Source organism: Lepidochelys kempii, chromosome 2 (assembly GCF_965140285.1).
Source record: "Lepidochelys kempii isolate rLepKem1 chromosome 2, rLepKem1.hap1, whole genome shotgun sequence".
Taxonomy (NCBI): domain Eukaryota; kingdom Metazoa; phylum Chordata; order Testudines; family Cheloniidae; genus Lepidochelys; species Lepidochelys kempii.
Window position 1 is genome coordinate 107,796,825 of NC_136381.1, and position 19,282 is coordinate 107,816,106.

General features: G+C 41.9%; 1 long non-coding RNA gene across 1 annotated transcript in view; it reads left to right on the plus strand.

The window, feature by feature from the left end:
- LOC144930212 (uncharacterized) overlaps positions 1-19,282 on the plus strand; it is a 125,623-nt gene that overhangs the window by 6,130 nt on the left and 100,211 nt on the right. Inside the window, exons 3-4 of the long non-coding RNA XR_013635337.1 lie at positions 943-1,068; positions 4,252-4,366. This is a non-coding gene — a long non-coding RNA (uncharacterized LOC144930212). The remainder of the gene's footprint in view (positions 1-942; positions 1,069-4,251; positions 4,367-19,282) is intronic.

The following is a 19,282-nucleotide window of genomic DNA, read 5'->3' on the forward strand; positions in this document are numbered from 1 at the left end:
CAGGAAGCTGCAGTGAAGGGGGGAAACTCAGGTAACTATAGGGAGTGAGAGACGCTGCTGTAGGGCAGAGATTGATAGCATGGGAGTTGAGAAGTCAGAGCCAGGAGACTGAACTCCAGACAGGTAAAGCCTGAAAATGACTGTTGAATTAGGACCCAGCTCTGGGAAGGAGAGCAGAGGGCTGCTCTACCCATGGGAAAGAGACAAATACTGAACTGGGTGACCTTGAAGGACCATTGTGTACCCTGAGAGCTGAATAAATTAGGCCCCCCCCAGAGGAGAAGTGTTTCAATGAACTTTGGGTTGTTTTTGAGTTTCTTAAAGAAATAAGAGGGGAAACATAGGCAGGGTGCTGCAGAGAGACCTCTGGCCATGAGTAGGTGCTCAAGAGGTGGCTGACCCCCATCCTTCTTGTGGGGGAGGTCATTTGTCCAGTTATAAACTGGATAATAATCTTTTTGCATGGCTAGCGCCCCAAATGTGGTTTTGGGGTTGGGGAAGGTCCATGCCATTCCTGGGGGTACTGGAACATGTGAATGGCCACCCTATTCCTTGTGCAAGATACCAGCATGGTATAGATGTGATCTTTATCTCAAGAAATACTAAAAAAAATTAGTTGGGTGTGTTTGAGAAAGGAACTTGGCTGTATAAAAGAATGAGGACACCCTCTATTCAGAATCAGAGAGGAGTGATGCTTAAGGATGTATTATCCGTGTCATAACTTAAGTCATAAAAGTGGAGTCTCTTTGAATCCAGTCAGTACCCTGAAAAAGATGTGCTTTGTACCTTCAGTGAGACTATGGAAAGAAGAATTTTCTCTGAACTCTTAGGCTCTTTACATAAATGCCTAGTCATGCTTATACTCTTACCTTTATGCATGCCTCAATCCTACACTTTCAGCACACATCTCACCTTGACCTATTCATTTCATCCTATCTCCAGAAGCCAGCAAACTGCATCAACAAGACTGTTAAGAAGGAAAAAGCCACAATACAGCCTCAAGCAGCAGCAAATATCCAGCCCAGCACTGCTTGTGAATAGGACTTCACTGAGACTTCAGCATCATTGGTGAGAAGGAGGTGTAAAAGTACTGCCAATTGATTCGATTTAAATTTGTTTTTGAAATCATTTCAGTGGGATATTGAAATGCTATTGTAATATAACATACTCCTGGAAAGGAGACATAAGCTAAGGCTTTGTCTACACTAGCACTTGTCAGCAAAACTTTTGTTGGCCAGGGGTGTGGAGGAAAAAAACCCACTACTTCCCAACTGACATAAGTTTCCACCAACAATAGCGCCCGTGTGGACAGTGCTGTTGGCAGGAGAGCGTCCCCCACCGACATTGCTACCTCCACTCGTTGGGGGTGGTTTAATTACACCGACAGGAGAGCTTCCCCCACCCTGCCCGCCCCCCTGGCATAGAGCAGCTGCACAGGAGACCTTCCAGCGGCAGAGCTGCAGTGGTACAGCTGTGCCAGTGTAAGGTCCATCGTATAGACGTAGCCTAACCTTGGTAAACAAATAGTGGAATTTTATTTGAATTTAAGATTAACATTTGTTAATTTGCCTGACTCAAGAGCGTTACTTGAATGGCTTCTTTTTTAAGTAACCGAGTTAAAACTTCCTTCAGTTTCATAGGACTTTGAGCTTGTCTACACAGCTCCACAGTTTGGACTTTGGTGGTGTGAACTGAAGCATGCATTGGAGTGTTGCTCTGTAATTCCCCCATCTGGATGCTGCTGGCATGAACTCCATGTGTCTACCCATGAAATGCTACAGCGGCACAGCTGCGCTGCTGCAGCACTTCAGGCGCAACCTACTCCAACGGGAGGGGTTATCCACCTCCATGAGAAGCAGTAGCTAGGTCGACAGAAGAATTCTTCTGTTGACATAGCACTGTCTACACTGGGGATATGTCATCTTAACTATGCCACTTGGGTTAGGCTTTTTCACACCCCTGAGTGATGTAGTGAAGCCAACTTAATTTTCTTGTGTAAACCAGGCCTAAAAGGTGTCTAGTTTGCATTAGTGTAGTCTCCTTTGAAAGAGGACTATATTAAAACAAACTGAATAACTTTTAGTTCACACCAGCAGCATCCAAATGGGAGAATTACAGAGCAGCACTCTAGTGCGTCCTGGAATTCACATCCCCATAGTCTGAACTGTGGGGTTGTTGAGTAAACAGTTAAGATCGGTTACCTTTGCCCATTTATAAACTGTTTGGTTTATTCATGCTAAACTAAACAGGATTCACCAACTATTTGGACAAAGGAATTTTGTTTTTGTTCCTTATGATATACTAAGACAGAACTCTACACATTTGGGGAATAATATACTTTTGGTTTTAACTAGAGAAGAGTATACCCACCAGGGTTGGCCAAACTCTTAAGGTGCAGTTTCTTTTGAAAGCTCTCCACAGAGCAACATACAAAAGAGATTGTAAGTGAAGTAACCATTGCTTGCTGCTTATTTTGTGTCTTCTGATTTGGTTTTGCTAGTTTTTCCTCCCCACCCCCCCCTTCAATATTAAAATGGACACAACTAATAACTGATTGTTTTGCTTATCTTTAATTATATTGATCCCCAACTGCATGGAAAGAACCCCCTGTAACTAAATAGTGGGAGTCACATCCCTGCATTGACCTTAAGAGACAATTACTAAGATTTGGCTTACTATGTCTTGTCTCTCTAGACCAGGGATCTCAAACTCAAATCACCACGAGGGCCACATGAGGACTAGTACATTGGCCCAAGGGCTGCATCACTGACACCTTTTCGTACAAAGATACAAAAGGCCCCAGCCCTGCCCGCACTCCAGCCCTTCCATGAGCCCCAGCCCTGCCGCATCCCCACTCTTCCCCCCTCCCTCCTGGAAAGTCCTAAGCACTGCCAAACAGCTGTTTGGTGGTGGGAAGCGCAGGAAGGTAACGGAAGAGCGGTGTGCTTGGGGTGGGGGGGGAGGCGGGGGGGCAGGGGGTGAGGGGAGCTCTGGTGGGCCGCAGGAAATAACTTTGCGGGTGACGTGTTTGAGACCCCTGCTCTAGACTATATAACACTTGTAGTAACTGCCGGGATAAAATTACTCAGTGCTCCACAATTTAAACCTCCCCTTTAAAAAATGTGGGGCTAGATTCTGTGGCACAAATAATATTCTTCACAGCTTCATTTTCCTGATTTGGCATTTCTGGTGTACAATTTAGAATGCCAAAGAAGAAAACAGCAAGTTTTTGAAGGGTGATGCAAAACATATGTTTTAGTCCAAAAATGAGGGAGAAGTTTAAAAAAAAAAAAAAAAAAGTAGGTTTCTTTACTATGATTTTTGTGTCCAGGGCAAACAAAACGGTGTCTTCCCTTCTTCTTCTTTATCTAAAAGATCAGTAAAGGTGTTAAAACTAGTAAGTATACTCTGTTTTCGTGCATAAACTGTTTAAATGGCAGTTATGTCCATACATGTGTATCCTGTAACTTATCTTACCTTGACTATAGAGTTTGTGTGGAGTAAGTCTAAAATTTTAACTATGAATAAATATTCCAAGTAAATTTCCAAATAAGTATTTTCTACTTCTACTGTTGCTCTTAGAATGATATATCTTTTAACACAATTCCAGTAAAAGTGAAGAGTTCTGTACCACTTTCTATAGAATATTGATACCTGTCACATTCAGGCAGTGCGTATGATTAATCTTAATGTGCCAGGTATGCTTAAATGAGGCAGGATGTTTGAATTTACATCAGTGTTTTAAATTACTGTATTTAATTTTGATTAATTGATACCAGAAGTAATAAATCCTCTTGACAGGACAGAAGGAAGCTCTAGTATCTATTTTACATTGCTAAAGACTGCTTAAAAATCAGGTACTTTCAATGTATCAGCAAAAAACTACAACAAGGAGTACTTGTGGCACCTTAGAGACTAACAAATTTACTTGGGCATAAGCTTTTGTGGACTAATACCCACTTCATCGGATGCATGCAGTGGAAAATACAGTATGCATCCGATGAAGTGGGTTTTAGCCCACTAAAGCTTATGCCCAAATACATTTGTTGTTCTAAGGTGCCACAAGTACTCCTCGTTTTTTCTGCTGATACAGACTACCACAGCTACCATTGTGAAACCTTTCAATATATCGTAACACTTATAGCTTCGGTTCATACACTTTATGGCAAGAAACTGTCCTAACCAGGCATCAGAAACCAATTAAAACAAAAGTTTGAAAAAGCTGAATTTTTTTTCTTTTTTTAACTTCAGAATAATAGCAGATCAGGGCAGCTGAACGGATATCAGATTTTGCCCTTTGGATTTTCAGATTTCTAAGCATCTGGCTGTGGGAGGAGTTATGACATTTGTACACCTGCCAAACATGGTGAGTGTTTAACCTGTGTGTCTATACACATAAATAGCTACTTTATTTTTCCCCCTGATATTTTCCTTGTTTTGGGGTATAGGTGCTAAATGGGATTCCTAACTATTACTGCATTGGCTATAAACTGGCATTAGTACTGGAACTTACAATTTAATGAGGACTGCTATATTCTACAATGCTTTAGTTAGGATATAGGACATCTTGTTAGATGTATGCTTGACTAATTGCATATGAAATACTGATGGGTAAATGGGAGACTTGAATAGTTGAATATTATTGGAATTATGCAAATGAACCAACCATGGTCCAGTTATTTTTAAACCACAATTACAAAGAAATGAGAAAAGCAGATTTTAAATTTCAGTCAATAAGCAATTTGGAGCCAAAGTTTAACAATTGGATCCAGAAAGTCATTATTAGTCACACAGATCCTGTATGCAAATTACTCATCAGCTCAGCTGTAATGAAGTTTCTCTATAACTGATCAAAATCTACTGATAGCAAACAGAAAAATTATGCATTTGGGGTAAATCAGTCTGATTCTGGTAGGTCTACCATCACAAATGCAGCTGATCTGAGGCTATAACCACATGCACTTTTCAAGGATGGAAGAATCGGTTTACATTAACTATCACTTCAACAGAGAAGTTCCTTCCCGGCAGTTAGCCCAATGGATAAATTTATTCTATAGTTTGGAGACCTGTATAGCAAGCCCCTAGAGCTAAATTTTGGCTGGTGTGTGTGCCTCCTTGTATACCAGAAAAGCTAAAGTGTGGGGTGGACAAAGAAAGAACTTTGATTCTGGCTTTCCTAAAACTTTCACGAGTGCTATTCCTCTCCTGATCCACAAGAGCTGAAGCTATGATCCATGCATTATAAAGGACACTTGCCCTGACGTGCCATGATTCCAGGCACCTCTTTACCATGCAGATTACTCCTGTTCTGGAGGAAGGGAGAAGTTGACATTTATAATATGGGAATACAGTTAATATTCCTTTTGAGTCTGTTTTGTGGAGAAAGCTAAAAGTGCCTAAATTTGGTCCAGGTATCTAGTTATTTAAGAAAATTAATGACTCACAGTTTCGGTTCAGATTCATAGTGCTTCTGTGGAGGAAATAGATACACCAGTAGTTGTGAGATCTATCTGGATGTTGATGTAAAGTCAATGGTCAGCAAGGAAGTTTAAGCACACAAATCTTTAGCAGAACCCATTCTACAAGTGCAGCACCAGACAAAAAGCTACTTTTAGAATATCCTGATATTTTTCAGCAATATTTATTGAAAGGGAAGTTCCCCTGCCCCACCCATGTACTTCGACAATTAGCCAGGGTGGGCAACAAAAGGCTTCCACAGTTGGAGAAGGGAAAGGAGTCCTTCCTTCCAGGACCATGAGTGGTAGCAGAGATGCTCCATGCATGCTGCTCCTGTACCATAGCTACGTAGAGAAAGTGGTCAGTGGAAAGAATACATAGTGGCAGAGGCATTAGTCCTACCTCCATGTACCCCCTGCTGTGGCCCAACCCCTCCTGTATCAGCCAGCTGGAAGCATCCGTGGAGCGGTGGTCCATGTTGTGCAGGAGGTTTTGGACACCCTGCCATGGCTGCCAATGTCCTACACCTCCTCAACTCTGCTATGCAGTGGAACCACTGTCATTCTAATGCATTTGACAAGCCTTCATCTGTGGAGGTGGGGAGTTGGATTTGGTCCTGTGTGGGTCACGATATGTGCATACATTGGTCACTTTACAAGTTTCTTCTGTTTTCAAAGATTCTACTGGTTTGGGAGATATTCCCTATACTCAAAAATAGAGTACTATTTGTGGAACTGTTAACTCAAAAGAAACTTTAAGAATGTGACCACTGTGCCTGCATAAATCATGAACAAGTTATTAATCTGCAGGAAGAAAAAGATGGGAAGGTTTCATAACAATCTTGTAGGTAATTTCAATGTAAACTGTTTGTTTGCCTTTAGCTGAAGAGTACAGCTCTAGATGAGTAAATCAACATACACAAGTGAGCTACAAACATGTTTGTTCTACTTGCACTTTTATTCTTCTTGTAAACCAGTGATCTAATACCAGGCAAAAAACTTAGTGCTAAATAAAAAAATAAATCAGTTCGTACAAATGGCACAAAAGTTCTCTCCTCATAGTTTACCAAAGTGAAAAGCAGTTACTCCATATTTATCACAGTGATTAGTGGAAATCACACCACAATTTATAGATGGCCAGGTGCAATCGACATACCTAATCTTATCATGCATTTGTTTTATTTGCAGCTGTAACAGTTGGTGTCAGTTAATAGGTTACTAACCATCAAGTAACCTTATTTCCTTTTAGTATTTATCCTGCCTCAGAGTTACAGAAATTATTTGCAAACAGTCCTAACTTGTATATTAGCTGCTGAATTTGAATTTCAGTGTTTTGGATTTTTCATTATTTAGTGCACTCGATTTAGAATGAAAATGGTTAATGAAGAATCCATTATAGTGATCAAAAGTAGATTTTGATCAACATGTTCCATTTCATATATTTTCGCTGGATCTAACATTTGGAATTTTCAAAACATAACATTTACTTTCTGGGCTTTTAGTGTTGTAAAGAGGGGATCAAGAAAGCTGCTGAGTGTAGAAAAGAATGAGTCATTGCTAAGTAGGGCCCAATTCTTCCAGGTGCAGAGTACCTCAACACCTCTTGAGAGGTGCTTAGCACTATGATGGATTGGGCTCTTAGTTTCCTAAATACAATCACAGTCTGTATGAACTTGATTTTAAATAATATCCTGAAAACTAAGGATCAAATTCTGTCCTTAGATGCATACATATTGCAGACAATGGGATCGGTACACATACCGAGGAAAGAATTTGGAGTAAAGGGTTTGTTTTCATGGAAACATTTATGGTGGTCATCACATGCATTTGTTCTGCTCAGGAGTCTATGGCAGCAGCTAGGAGATTTGCATTTTCCCTATTTCCGTCAGTAGAATCACTTACAAAACCCAGGACGACCCCTAAAGCTTTCTTGTGTTCTTTCACTGTAATATGAAGCAGCTACTTGAAGATAAACAGACGTACTCACTCCTAATGAGTATGTCTGTTTGTCTGCAGTTTCTAGAAGTGAGCAATAAATTCTCAATTATTCCAAACTTTTGTTTCCACTTACATATAGTCTACCATATTCTCCACTCTTAAGTTAGTACTGTTGTATTCAGTTTTATCTACATATACTCTATTAAAATGCATATTACTTTTAGATAATTTTGTGCCTAGTTTTGGCGACCAAAACAATAATAAGACAGTGCAGTCGGGTTTAATTATAGAATGGACTAGTAAGGTCCTAAGTTCTGAAGTTGCAGGCTGAGTGTTTTTAACCAACAGAGGAATGAAGAAAGAAGTTCTGTAATATTTTAGGCCCTCCATCCTGATCAGGCCTTAGTAATGCCTCACCTGAAGTGTTGTCTTGTACAAATTCTCTTCTGTACCAACGTAATTATGAACCATTAAACATGTGAATTTTTGAATAATTTACAGTGAAGAATTTACTCTTTCTGCTGACAGAATGCCCATGAGCAGACTGTAATTCCCTCTAATTCCTCAGGTTTTTAATGCACTGTTTTGTTCTGTTAATACTAACAATTTACTTAATACTGTACAGGACATTCAAAATCTAGTTCTATGATTTTTATTTGCTAAAATCCTAAAAGTACAAAAATGTACATATTCCAATAAAATTAATGTTGTTCCCAAAATTATAACCTGTCCTTCCTCTGCAACTGACTCATAAGGCTCTGGCTGTCAGGTTCTGGCTCCCTCCTACTCCTGCTTCTCCAGTTCTGATGGGAGGATGGTGCTTGTAGTGGGCCTCAGACTATCTGCTCATGCTCTCAGCATTGTTGGTGGGATGGTGCTGCTGCCTTTGGCCTTGAAATGTCCGCTCCCACTGTCCCTGCTGTGCAGTGGAGAGGATGCTGGTTGATCAGTGAGGGAGAGGATATATTAGAAGACAACAAGAACAGTTCATTAGCAGTTTTGATGCTTCCACATAAAAGGGACTTCTTGGTGGGATGTGAAATCACAGTGCTAACTTCCTTGTCCCACTGTCTTTCATGTAGGGTGCTATCTTCACTGTTATTGGTGATTTCAAACAATGGCAGTTTCCATTGTCGGCTGCTAGCTCTTCTACATGTTTGAATCATACATGCAGTTGACCGAAAGTCATATTTATGGGCAGACAACACTGATAACTGACTAATCTAGAACTTGCTGCCACAACTTGATCTTGCTATAGCCGCCAAGCTAGGACTATTAGGATTCATGTTCACTATTTGGTGAATTTGGTACTGAGAGACCCTGTTTTGTGGCTGCTTGTGCTCCCAAAACTTGATGTTCCATGATTGAATCTTTTTAAAGAACAGAATGAGGACTAACAAATCTTGAATAGATGAACAAATGCATTACTGGTGTGAATTTTCAGAATAATAGTTTGTGCTAAATTTGGGGGTTCACAAACGTTTTCACAAAGTACCTGGCAGCTATCTGCATATTTCATAAGAACTAATATTGCCCTCAAATAAAAGCAAAGTGAACACAATGCTTTTATTCTCAAATCACTTTTCATATTAATCATCTCTACTGGGCATATCTTGAGTGCCTATTTCTTCACTTTCACATTTACTGAATATTTTATAAAAAGATTTTTTTAAGTGCTCTTTAATGTTACATTTGATTAGACGCTCAATTTCTCAGAATTTAATGTGGAAGGTATTAACGTATGTAAAGATTCCAGTTTTACCATGTTCTGTGTACTCATTAGTTTTAGTTAGCTCCCAATCCCACATGAAACTGCACGGCCAGACTATCGTGCACAGAGCCCATTGATTTCCTTGGAGCTTAGCAGGAGTTGGGGGTCCATGTATGTAGCTCTCAGTGCAGGACGGGGGACTTGGCTTGTAAGGTAAACTACTTTTAAATATGATCAACTCCATATTATGGGCCATCGTGTGCCTACTTCTAAGTGCGTGAATAGAGTGGGAAGAGGGCATGGGGAGCCCTTTTCACCCAGTGTACCAAAGCCAGAGGCAACCACAACAATGCTGGCAGTGCGTGCAAGTGAGGTTTAGCTAATGATGCACATACCAACAGAGGTGTAAGAATCAGGCTGGAGATGTGCCTGGGGCCTGCTCCCTGTGCATCATCTAGCCTTGAGGGAAGTACTGCTGCAACTTTTTAAGGGGGCAGTGTTTCAGACAACCACTACAATACAAATTTAAAAAGGAAAAAAAAAACTTTAAAGCTATTACATGTTCAGCATTATTAGCATTGTAGGGCAAGGAACTCTTCTGTGTGCACATGCACAGTGCTTAACAGTGGGGCCTTGATACTGGGCTGAGGCGTCAATCTACTACCACAATAAAGGCTTGAACTGGGCTTGGTCATGTTAAGTCAGTGATGCAGCCCTTTTTTTGAGGCTACCATCTTTTTCCCTGAATTTGAGTTTTCATTTAAAAAAAAAAAAAGGTCTCTAGCCCTTGTTTTTGTGGCAGTAACCTTGAAACTGTAGTGACTATAAATCAAGTGATGCTTACCTGAGTCTTCAGAGAGCCTGAAATAATAGCTCTAAGAGCCCTGAAATGTACTGTTAACTCAGCTGCCCAGTGATCGTTATTTAAATCTGTCTATTGATAACTATTTCACTGCAGATCAAAGCATGGAAGCGTGGGAGTATCATTATGAAGACCTGTGGAATTTATTGGGAGTGGTAGACTGTTTTGGAAACTACCACTTTTTTTTTTAAACCAATTTTGACCTGTGGAACCAAAAGGCAAGAGAGAAAGAAGAGCCCTGAGGCCTAACAAGGGGGAGCTAGTTGCACAGAAGATCCCTTGCTCCCTCCAGTTAGCTCCAATTCTGAGTAGCCAGTGGCTTCAATGACTGCTGTTCCTCTATATGCTGGAGGCTGCCCACAAACTCAGGCAGACAGATGTTATACGCAGGCCTGGAGTACAGCTAAAACTTAGCTAATTTCATCTAGGTTGCTCAGGGTGTGAAAAAGAGACTACTGGCTCTATGGAAGAATTCTTCTGTCAGCCTAGTTACTGCCTCTTAAAAGGATAGATTAAAAATAATGGAAAAATCTCTTCTGTTGCTGTAGCTGGTGTATACACTGCAACACTACAGAAGCATAGCTGCAGTGCGGTAGCTGCTCTGTTGTAGTGTAGATATACTTTAATGCAAACTGGGCCTCTGTCACAATAAGGGCTACAAAATTTGTTTTGTCAATGAAAGCTCAAATTCTGATGCTATTACAGAACTCTGGGAACTAGGACTCTGCACAAGGTGCTTATTCTGCCAATGCCTTAATCTAGCCCTGCCCAAAAAATATATATAAAAACACTACTGATGAGGAATCAAGCCTGAGGGGCTCAGAGGAGCTTGCATGATCCTATTTTGAACATATCCGTGGTTTGCTGTGAGGGGGCATCTCAAGGGGCAGACCTTGTGAGAGTACCACCACTTCTTTGCTCCCTCCCCCATTTGAGTTCTGACCACAATAGAAATAATATACTATTTCAGTTTATATGCTATTAAATTCATGCCTACTCACACTTTTAGTGCCTGACTCAGCATTTTGCTATTGCACCGGATATTTTACAAAACCTACTCAAGCTGATGCTTTTCTGTACTTGCATTCCTAGCGCATAATGAAGGTAACATCAAATTTCAGTTTTAAGTTTTCACATGCCATGCACAAATTTAATAGCTCTAATCACCTATCACAATCACATTTCACCCTTATTACAAAAGGTTGGTGTGTGCAGGAATAATTAGAAGTATGAAGTGTAAATTTAAATTTTAGGGTGTTTTTTTCCTATCCTGCTCTTAATTTCCTTCCTCTAGCCATGAACTCCTATAAGCAGGAGACTCAATGGACAGCTTCTAAAAAAGTCCCCACTCTACAAATATATTTGCAATTTCAATAGCTTATTTAAAAAGGCCAGAAACTCGGGTTTGTTTTTTTCTGCTGGCAATCCAAGAAATGGCTGTGTTCTAATAGAGAAGTCTTTGAAATATAATGGTAGTCCTTGCACTATTGATTATGGTAAATTTTAGTAAGAATGGTGCAGGATACATAGTGTGGTTATGGTGTGGAGTTCTTAGACCAAACTCCTCCCAACAAAAATCTTGTGTTGAAACATTTCAGACCAGACTGTACGTGACAGTACATCAGTACTCATTGGATGAGCTAGATACAATATTTTTCCTGTAACATATCTTAGTGGAGCTTAGAATTGGCAATTTTTTTTGACATTCATATATAGTCTCTTTATATTTCTCATTTTTATTTGCCAGTATGGAATACTGTACATTGTACAATAAAAGTTATGGATGTAAATTTAGTAATTTTAAACAGTTAGAAATGTCATAGCTAGACATCAGTATTGTCCAATTCCTTATATTCATTTTCCAGTTTATAGAGGGGATTCAACTTGTCCTTTGGGTGAAGTCTAACCAGACAACATTTCTAATGTAGCTACTTCCTCATGCTGTACTTAAGGTTTTAGTCCTCCAATCTATTATACAAAGTGACTTAAATTTGTTTGATTCTCCAAATTTGTTTGATATAGTATCTGCCACATGCAAGTCCCTGTACTGATGGAAACTGTCTCTCAACAGGATTCTTAATGGCTGTTCCATTCACAATTCAGAATGGAACTATTCCTCTCTATATATTTAAAAAAAAAAAGTTTCAAACACCAACAAATGCAGACAAATCTTATCTGTTCCTGGAAGTCTGAAACCATGTAAGTACCCAAGCCCTAATAGAGTACTGGAATGTACGTTCCTGCAGACACACATGATTAGTACAAGTGTGTGGTACTTTTGTAACCTTAATGTCACTTTGAATTAAGGGCCACTTCGATGAACTATGATGATGATGTAGAAACTTTTAGGGCTGGATTGTGCACTTGTCTTGGAGGGCTGAGTAGGGGAGTGAGAGTGGTAAGGCCCTCCTCCATTCCTTCCCTTGCTCAGACAAGACAGACCAGATCTTGGGTCTGGAGGTTAGTCCCTGTTTTTGAGGTACCGCTCTTGTGAGCAAGTGGGCTGGGAAATGGCAGAGAAGTGTGGGCAGCAGGCAAGACTGGCCAGTCGCAAGGGCAAAGCAAGCATTGTCTCTTCAAGGGCAGTAACTTACTTTTCCCTCAGAGGTAGCATGTTTGAGACTTCGTAACTCCCAGGCTTCTGCTCCTCCTCCTCAGGGCTGTATGTAAAGGCAAATCTGTCCTTCAAACAGTGATCTATAAAATATTGCAGACTTCAAGTTCTCCATAGTACTGGTTCTGAGTGTGTGTGTGTGTGTATTTCTCACACCCCTGGATCATTTATTTACTCTTCTGAACGGCCTTCAGGTGTTTTGCGAGAGAAGGTGGGTGAGGTAATCATTTATTGCACCAGCTTCAGTTGGTGAAAGAGACAAGCTTTCTAGCTACACATGGTTCAGGTCTTTAGCTAACTTGGCATCTAGTTTCTGATCTCCTATTTCAGCTTGTCTTCTGGAATAAAGCTGGTTTGAAAACTCTGCTCTGTTAAGGAGGCACAGGAGGAGATGTAACCTAAAGCTCATAGTGTGTAAGAGCAGGAACCTCTCCATCAATGGTTTTTATTTGGTTTGAATGGCTAGTTTGTTGTGTCCGTCAAGTGAAACAGTCCCTTCAGAACTTGGCAGTTGGGTGATTTGATCTCATCTTACCCTTTGTTTATATGTAGCATGTAATGAATACAACTTGGTATTACAAAGCGAGGTATATGGCAAGACTGTAGCAACAGCAGGAATTCTTCATTGGAAATAGTCACTCATGTAGGGAGACAGATCCTCCTTTGGTGGAAAGACAAATGGGTGGGGCCAGGGTCAGTGCTGCTCTGACCCCTCGTTTCCTCCTTACCACCCGCAGAGTGCTCAGTGTAGTTTTACCTCAGCTTGTTTCACAATTTCTCTGATTTTTCTGTACATTAGTCAGTCAGTATCCTTTCTTTTAGTGATGGCTTTCTCCTCATCCCCTGCCCCCAGTGGGATGCCCTCACCAGGTGTTAAGCGCTTTCCTTCATGTGGGGTAGCTATCCCCAATAGCAGCCTCCACAATCAGTGTTTGTGCCTCAGGGAGGGACACATTGAGGAAGGTACTCCATCTGTAAGTGGTTTTTTTGGGGGGGTGGAGGAAGGACACAGGTGTCTAGAGACTTGAAGTTAAAGCAGCATCTTCTCAAGCAAGCCATGATCCTGCTTCAGCACCAGGGACCAATGTAGAGTATTAAAAAGAGTCCTGGTATGGTCTGGGATGCGTCAACAGGGCTTGGTTTCCTTGCCCAAGAGGAAGAGGGATCGTTCTCCTTCAGGTCCCCTGAGGAAGGGATCCCACAGAATAAACTGGGGCTGTTCCAGAGCTCGGATAGATTCTTCTCCTTCCAGGGGAAGTAGTGACCAGCACAGTGAGTCTTCAGGTACGTGAGATAGAACTGGGCTGTCAACCCACTCTCTGGTGTTGATGAGGGACCAGGTGGACACTGTACTGTTGATGCCATTACTACCTCAGGGGCATCCGTTGAGTCTGGTACAGATGTCAGTGTGGAAACACAGTGCTGACCATATCAAGCAGCAGTGGATTTGCTGTGCCTCTCTGCTCCTGACTTGCCACTGATTGAGAAACATTCGACTGTAGTGGCATTAGCCTCTATGTTCTCAGCGATCCCTGGATGGGCAAGAGAAGTACCATTGCCCGTGCCACAGCTTACCCAAGGTGCAGTAGACTTTCTGCTCATCACAGAGAGGATTGCTAATGCAGATAAGGTCTTCAGTACTGATGCTGCTTACAATGCAGTGTGCATCTTATGGACCTGGTACCAACTCTTGTTTTGATACTAGTGCCTGCCCTGGGGCTAACTGCGAGTGAGATGCCAGTACTATTATTCTCAGGGCCAACAGCTGTTCCTTCAGTACCAATTGGATCGAAGTGTTGGATTATGGCTGAGGTGAGGTGCATGGGGCCCCCATCAGGAATAGCTTCCCCCAGCCCCATGACCCCACTGAAAAGTCTTCGTGATCAGTTTCCGAGGCAGCTCCTTCCCCTTCCCTCTCAGGTTTCTGGTGTTGAAGGTCATTGAAACGCAGTGGGAGTCTTAGTCACAGAATCAGTACCATTCCCACACCAGAGACAAGGGCTACTGGCTTGATCCTACTGCTCATCAGTGCTATATCCCTATCCACAGTGGTCTCAGTGAAATGGGAAGTCTGTCATTTGGTTACGTCCTGGTCATCTGTCCACTCCTGGGTAAGATACCTGGGATAGTTCCCCTGCCAGAGCCACCAATCCTGTAGCCACAGAGAGATGGGAGCTCCTTCTGTGTTGGGGCAACCTGAAACCTTAGCCCCTCTGATAGCACCATCACAAGACAAGCTGCATCCATTGTCATCCTTGTTGCCAGAGGACACTGCATTGCCCAATTAAGCATCTCCACTGCTGTGTGACTTCAAATACTGTCAGGACTGTCTAAGACAGATGGTTTCAGTGTTGGGTATTCAGGCAGAGTTTGTCCAAAATATTCAAATTAATAGATATCCTCCAGACCTTAGCTCCTGGGAGAGTTGCTCTCCCTATAAATGAAGCAATATTAGAGCCTTCTAAATCCCTATGAAATACCCCATCTATGTTAATACCCATAGAAAAATATGCTGATGAGGTACTATGGGCTCATCAAGGGTTTCAGATGTTTCTTCTCACATCCATCTCCTAATTCCCTGGTTGTAACAGAGGCAAACAAGAGAGCAGCAGGGAAGATATAAATCTGCACCTAAAGAAAGAGGCAAAAAGGCTGGATGTGATAGGAAGAGGCTGACAAGACTTTTCTTCCTTGCAGATGTGTATTGCCAACCAGAAAGTGCTACTGTATAACATGACTGAACTGGGACGCTCGGTCCAGATTTGTGGCTCAGCTACCAGAATCCTTCAGGGAGGAGTTAGTCTTTTGTTGCAGAGGGCCGTTTATGGCCAAGACATCATTGCAGTCAGCCCTGGTTAATTGGATGCCTTGTCCAGGCTCATGGCCCTAACAATTACGATGAGAAGGATCTCATGGTTACAAACCTCTGGCATAGATCCAGCTGAGTGTAGAAGACTTGCAGTTAAATAATAGTCTCTTGTTCTTTGAGAACTGCCACTGCATTCCCTTTATGACCAACCAAACCGTTTTGTGCTCCTTGGCCACAAGGAGATGTCACTTTGGGAGCCAGCAGCAGCCAATGGTGCTTTCAGAGATATTTCCATCAGTTCTCCTACCCCTTGAGACAGAGAGACTTCCCCAGAAAGGGGCATAAGTGTTTCCAGACATGATCAGAGATCCTTTGTGCGCTCACACACACAATTGCTGTCCCAAAGAGGTTTCAAACTGTTGGTAGAATGGAGGGAACAAAAACACAGGGGGAGAAATCTGGCCAACCCTTGGGTGAAATCAATGGCAAAATTCCCACTGAGTTCAGAAGGGTGTGGGACTCACTTCATGTGTTTCAGCAGAGAATTAGATTTGAGAGGTGGTCAAAAATGCCAGTTTCTTTTTCCCAGCCAAAACAGCTTTGAGGGAAACAAAGTTGTGACAATTTTCACCAGTAGTGCTTTATTTTCAGTCTATAAATCTAACAATTAATTTGCAAGGCCTATATAACCACATGCATAAAAACATAGTAAGATACTGAAGGTTAAGGACCAGATTGAACGTGAGAGCACGCCTTGTGCATACCCTTGTGCAAATGCATACTCCAATGCACACCTTTAATTCCTAATTTATGTTTGTATATTTGCATGTGGAGACCATGTAGTTCCATTTGGGGAAAGAAGTTGGTGTATGCAGAACTGGACACATGCAAATATCCATGCACAAATTAGAACAAGTGTCCATTAGTAATTACCTTTCATTTAATAATAATTTGATTATGCATTTCTTGCAAATTATTGTACCAAAAGATCTAAAAGTTACATAAAACATGACTATATTTAAAGTTACATGGTTGCTTCAAGTGTAACTTCTGTGTAACTTGGTAGGCATGTACTTGTTCTGTGATTACATGATAATTACCGTGTACTAATTAAGGAGTAATTGCATAGTTATTTGAGACCCATAAAAGCACAATGTTACCCTGAGTTGGTAAAAAATTCTGTGCAAGCGCAATCTTTTTATATCCCTGCATGATCTGGTGGGCTTCATTTGAGAATTCAGTGGCAATATTTCAAGCTGTCTTTTCAAATGTGTATGACACGTTGCACCAATAATTTCATCAGTAAATTCTTTGACCCTCCTCCCCCTTTGAAAATCGCATTTGTCTACTCTGTGTGTGTGTGTGTGTGTGTGTGTGTGTATATATATATATATATATATATAGACTATTGGGAGTTTTTGAAGGCCTCCTTTTCCTTTGCGCTTGTCTCCACTTACCGGGGGATTGACATGTGGTGATCGATCCACCGGGAGGTTGATTTTAGTGAGTCTAGTGAAGACCCGCTAAATAGACCACTGATTGCTCTCTTGTCAACTCCGGTACTCCACCAGAACGAGAAGCACAAGGTAAGTGGACAGGAGAGTTTCTCCAGTCGACCCAATGCAGCGTAGACACTGCAATAGGTCGACCTAAGGTATGTCAACTTCAGCTAGGTTATTCATGTAGCCGGAGCTGCGGAACGTAGATCAACTTAGCCCCGTAGTGTAGACCTGCCCTTCCTGACTCTTCAACACAATTTAAAAACCTCAGTAAAAATGGTTCACTTAGCAGAAACATGGGAACAGATTGTGGTATTCACTTGCACGGAATAGTATCTCACTCCACAAGTAGCTCCATTAGCGTCACTGGGACTACTTACATGGTGTAGTGTCAAAATTCCTCTCAAACTATGTTTATAGCAATTTGAAAGGCTTCTTTTGTTGTGTAATTCTTTTTGTTTAAAAACATGAAGGGTAAGATTTGGATACCCCTATGCACATTGGTTAGCATTCAAGCTGTGATGCTCAGTATGAGTAAAGGTGTCAGAATCTGGCCCCATGTCATATATAAAGCAGTAACACTATAATAGTGCCTGATCCTGCAATTCCTAAGAATCCTGTGACCCTAAGAATGCCTTAGCGCCAACTGGCAAGGGGGTCACTCTTCTGTAACAGCAACTACTCGCACAGTGCTTTCATAGTATTTACCCAGAAAGAGTCCTGCAAAGTGTCTAATGGAAGCTTAGATCAAACTGATCCTCCTGCTGGTTGTGTGATGTATGTATGGGGGATATTAAGATGTAAGTATGTATTGGAAATATGTTTAGAATCTGTATCCCAGGCAGGGTTGGCAAGCAGCCTTTGCCAGACAAGGTGATGGAATCACCTATCTGCCTGGGTCTCTGCTTGGAAATGCTTTGTGTTGGCTTTACAATGCTCCAAGTGCCATAGAATCCTAGAATATCAGGGTTGGAAGGGACCTCAGGAGGTCATCTAGTCCAATCCCCAATTAAATCATCCCAGCCAGGGCTTTGTCAAGCCTGACCTTAAAAACTTCTAAGGAAGGAGATTCTACCACCTCCCTAGGTAACGCATTCCAGTGTTTCACCACCCTCCTAGTGAAAAAGTTTTTCCTAATATCCAACCTAAACCTCCCCCACTGCAACTTGAGACCATTACTCCTTGTCCTCCTTGCCATTTGCATATAAAGTCAACAGGAAAAACAGGTTGATAACGGGTGGGGGGAAAATGTGAACTCAGCTGGGGAGAGCACACACAGTCTGAATCCCAGGAAGTTGACCTGACTTTTGGGGGTGAGGAGGAAGAGAGCTTTAGCTTGTAAGAACCAATGCCCCAGACCCCTCTCTTACCCTGTACTTGAGTGGGGTAACTGGGCAGTGCAGGTACATCCATGTAAACAGGATCTCAACCGAGCTGGGCTGAAACGTTGCAGGAAAGGCTTACGTGAGGTAAGACTATGTTAGACAAGGATTGTAGCCTATTAAGTTATAGTCTCTAGAAAGCATAGTCTACTTCTATGTGTAACCTGTTTTTATTACCCTGGTTCACTTTCATAATTTAGTTTTCACTATAAAATAGATTAGAGTTCTGTTGTTACGTTGGAGTGGATACTCAGCTCAATCAAAGAAGCAGGTGTATTTATGTTAGAGTAGCAAACCTGGTAATTACAGAGTGTGTCCAGTGACAGGGGCTGGATGCATTAGGGGACTGCTCTTCAAGGATGGTCTTAGATTGGGACACACCTACTATTAAGCTGCAAAGAACTGGAAAACTGCCCCTTGTGTGAGGGGAATCTCTAACACTTCAAACCTGGTAGAGATGGCATAGCCACTTCCTATACCACTGCACCCCCACAACCTCTAATGTAAATAGGAGGAGGTGGGTGCACTTGGAACGTGCTGAGGGTGGGAAGGGACTGCATGGGAGGGTCAAGCTTTAAGACACCTGAACCCCTGCTGGTATAAACTCTGTCTTATGCTGTCAGATGAAATTACAATAGATTCCCTTGCTGCTCTAACTCCATCAGGGTCAAGTGCAAGGATCAGGAAACCCACAACTTGTCCAATTCAGCTAATACCATTCATTACATCGGAACTGTAGTTGGAGGTGCAGGACACTAGGAGCCAGAAACAGCAGTAGCAAATTAGTCTTTCTGGACAGAAAAAGGCCGTCCATGAAAACTGAGCTATTTCCCCCCCCCCCCCCAAATCCAACTCCTACAAGGCCCTAATTCTCCAATTAAAAAAATCCACACCCTGCCCAGATCCTCAAGCATCCGTTCAGGGGGCCCCTTAAGTCAGTGTGTGCATGCATCTCGCGCGTGTGTGTGTGCACGCGTGCACTCATGCATGCGCACACACACACTTAAAACT